The sequence below is a fragment of the Pseudorasbora parva genome, chromosome 1 (assembly GCF_024679245.1).
Source record: "Pseudorasbora parva isolate DD20220531a chromosome 1, ASM2467924v1, whole genome shotgun sequence".
NCBI lineage: Eukaryota > Metazoa > Chordata > Actinopteri > Cypriniformes > Gobionidae > Pseudorasbora > Pseudorasbora parva.
Genome location: NC_090172.1, coordinates 5,429,085 through 5,432,904, shown reverse-complemented (window position 1 = coordinate 5,432,904; position 3,820 = coordinate 5,429,085).

Genomic DNA, 3,820 nt, shown 5'->3' with positions numbered 1-3,820 from the left:
TTTTTTTTCCAGAGCTGTATACTGTATCTTTCATTGAGGCATTTGTCATGAAAAATAAAAATTATATATATATATATATATATATATATATATATATATATATATATATATATATATATATATATATATATATATATATATATATTTGTTCTTCTAGCATGTTTTACAAAATACCAAGGTACTTCAACAAAAACCTTTATTTTGTCAAAAACACTGTGATCAAAATTAGAGAACAATAACCAATGCAGGACAAAAAAATAGTAGGATGTATAGAGGCCCTTGCTTTGAATGAGCTCAGCACATCTGCGGCCACAGGACATCACTAGATACTCACACTGCTCCGCTGTGATCTTGGTCCACTCTTCTTCCAGTCTCTTCCACAGTTCGGTAAGTTTCTTAGCCATAACTTTCCCACCAATGATTTTACATAGATTTTCAATGGGGTCTCTGACTCTGGGCTTGCCATTTCATTATTTTAATGTTCTCACATTCAAGGAACTGATTTACCCGTTTTGCAGTGTGATAGGGGGCATTGTCTTGCATAAGAATTGCAGGCTGATTGGGATTTGCTCGCAGTGAAGGAACCACATGTTGCCGAAGGACGTTCTGATAAACAGGTTCTGAGGTTCTGCCATGTAGCTGTATAATAGGCCCAACTCCTGCTGCAGAAACATCCCCAAAACCATGCCACTTCCTCCTCCATCTTTCGCTGACTTCTTTGGGCACTTTCGGTTCATTCTTTCCCCAGTTTGATGGCGAACATAATGTTTCCCATCAGACACAAATAAATTAAACTTGCATTCATCACTAAAATTAACTTTGGACCAGTTCTCTGTTCACACAAGCTCCTCAGTCTAGCCTTTTGATTCTTTCTGCTGATGAGAGGTTTGGTCACTGCAGAGTGAGCGTTCAGTCTGAATTCTCTTAAATGACAAGACACTGTATGGCGAGACAGATACCTTACTGTGTTCAGCTCTGAACTGGCGAGTAATTCCAGCTGCAGTGTTGAACCGATTCCCATTGTAAGTTTCCACATTGTCCTGTCCTCTCGTGCATTGGTCTTGCATACTTTTTGGGGTACTTGAATGAATAAAGCTTCAATATTCTAGAAATTACAGATTTGGAATGACCAACTTCTTTTGCAATAGCTGAAAGGGTCTTCCCTTTGGCCTTCATCTGGACAACCTGGTGTCGTAGGGTTTCATTAACCTTAAAGTGGCTTGCCATCTTGCAAAATCAGTGAAAATTGGAAAGTTTGCTTCAAGTTAAATAGGGTTTGCCAAATTATTACGGAAATTAGCACCAAGTGCCAGATTAACAGCCAAAGCTTGAAGGTATTTGAAAGTGTTCTCTAATTTTGACCAGCGATATTTTTTAATTGTCTTATTTAAGTTGTATATACTGTACTTCAGAATGTATTTAACTTGTGAAATATGCTTAAAAAATGCCCTTCTGCTCCTGTTAGGATAATTTCAAAAAGGACTAAGCAATGACCTTGAAATTTAGGAAATTGTATGTTGTTCTCTAATTTTGATCTCCACTATATATTCCCAGATCAGCATGTGTAACGGAGGCCAGCTAGTAGTTGCTGTGTGAGTAAACCTCACTCCTCTGACCTCAAGAGACGCTCTAGCAACAGACCCCGGGTCCGAGTCCCGCTTGGAAAGGGGCAGTTCGAACAGAAGGGGTTACACATGCAGTGTGAATGACTCTTTGGGATACAAAGAAAATGACTAAACGACTGCAGCATTTTTTTTTATCAAGAACACAGGCGTGCCAATTCAATAACAGTAAGGCAGGGGATATTTGCACTAAGTGAAAATAACATACTTTCTTAGTGCTCGACGCTATTTACTTAGTGAAAATAGGGATATAGTCTATTTAAACCATGTAAAAGTAGTTCGTTGCAATACGTAAATAGTAATTAATGCTTTTTATACTTTATTTTGACAGATACTTTTTGCACATTAGTAGTGTATAAACAGGATAATAACATGAGTGAAAATGATTATATTTATTAAAATTATTAAATGGATGCAGCCTTTATGGGACAATAAAAGCCCTCCCTATACCAATCCCTAACCAATAAATACTTTTATTATCATTCAACATTTTGTCAGGCAATTTATTTCCACTTTTAGAACATTTTCTTCATTTTTATTTAAAGTAAATTTCTGATGTGATATGTGATGGGCAAAGAGAGAAGAGCGAGCTCTGCAAAAGGCGGATTGGAACCCGGGTCGGTCATGTCAAAAACTAGTTCCACGAGCCTTACGCTCACTGAAGACAGAAATTTGTGCGTCTTTTAAAAATCTTGTTTGGCCCAACCAGGCATTGTTAGGTGGAGCTAGTGTGAAAAGCACTTGACAACAAGGCACACTATTTGCACTTAGCCACTTAGCAAATATTTAGCAAATAGTGTGCCTTGTCTTGGTGTAAATAGACACTCCATACTGGGTCATTCCTGTTATTCAGTACTCCTGCTTGTATTTTTAGAAGTATTTATATAAAGACATATAGCTGACTTCAAGAAAAAAAAGGTTCTGGTAAAAAATCAGGCACTTAAGCTCAGTAAATTGTAGCTAGATTATCTGAAAAGTCACAGGATGGAACTTAGGTGAGCCCAAAATGAAAATTCTGTCTTCTGACTTGTATTCATTCTTATTTTGAAAAATGTAACCAAAACGTTTTGCTTACCATTGACTTCCATTGTATGACAAATCATTTTGATATTTGAGATATCAAAACATGATATTTTGAGACATTTCCCTAAATATCTTCAATGTTCCACAGAAGAAAAAACAGTCATACCAGTTTGGAATAACATGAGTAAATGTACATTTTCATTTTCGTGTGAGCTATTCTTTTAACCAGGTCATTTTTTAAATGTTGTGAACAAACTTTTAATAATGTTTCACAAATAAATAGGGTGAATTCAGGTTAATCGGGACACTTTTTCCAAGTCAACTCAATGGCAAAAAAGTGCAATCACGCTAAATTCACAATACAAACCAACAAATTATTATTTGCTATTGATACTGTTGCAAATGCAACCCACAGCTTTTCCCACCGGAAATTATGTGACTTAATAAGATGGAAAATGACAGAGGACAAAAGCCATTAGCCTACTAATTAAAACAACCCCAAGAAAACTTTATTTTTTGTTTTTTTGTCATTAGCCTAATACGATATGGCATGCCAAATAACGGTGTTTGACAGATATTTGCTGTTAATGCAGAAAGCACGAGGCGGATGTGGATGAGTTTTGGGTTTAGAATAATTACTTCCTCTTTTGTAGTGTTAAACGGTCTGAACCTCGGTCGGATACACACATAGCCGCAGATATCATCCACACACACACTTTTTTGAATTGCTATAATGAAAGGAATAAAGTTTATTTTCAGGTCGATTCTACCTACAGTAATGTGTTACTGGTCGCCGGTAAATTACCACGCTTGCTCAATCCTCTTGCAGCTCATGTCATGACGCAAATAAACTGTAAGGAAAACTTGGACCTAGACTAAAGACGAGCAAAGAAAGCAGACTAAACGACACAGTCCAACTGGTGGTGGTGGATGAGGAGATTCCCCCTTCTATATGTAAAGCGCTTTGAGCGCCTAGAAAAGCGTTATATCGCCTAAATGTATCGAATTATTATTAATATTAATTAACTGAGTAAAGTGGTCTTCTTTCGAACCGAATCTTCAAAAGAAGTGTTCAAAAGAATCGGTTCGAACGAGTCTTCTCAAATGAAACATTTCAAACGTAGGCTATTTGAACTGATTCATTTGAGAAGACTTGTTCGAAACGATTCACTAAA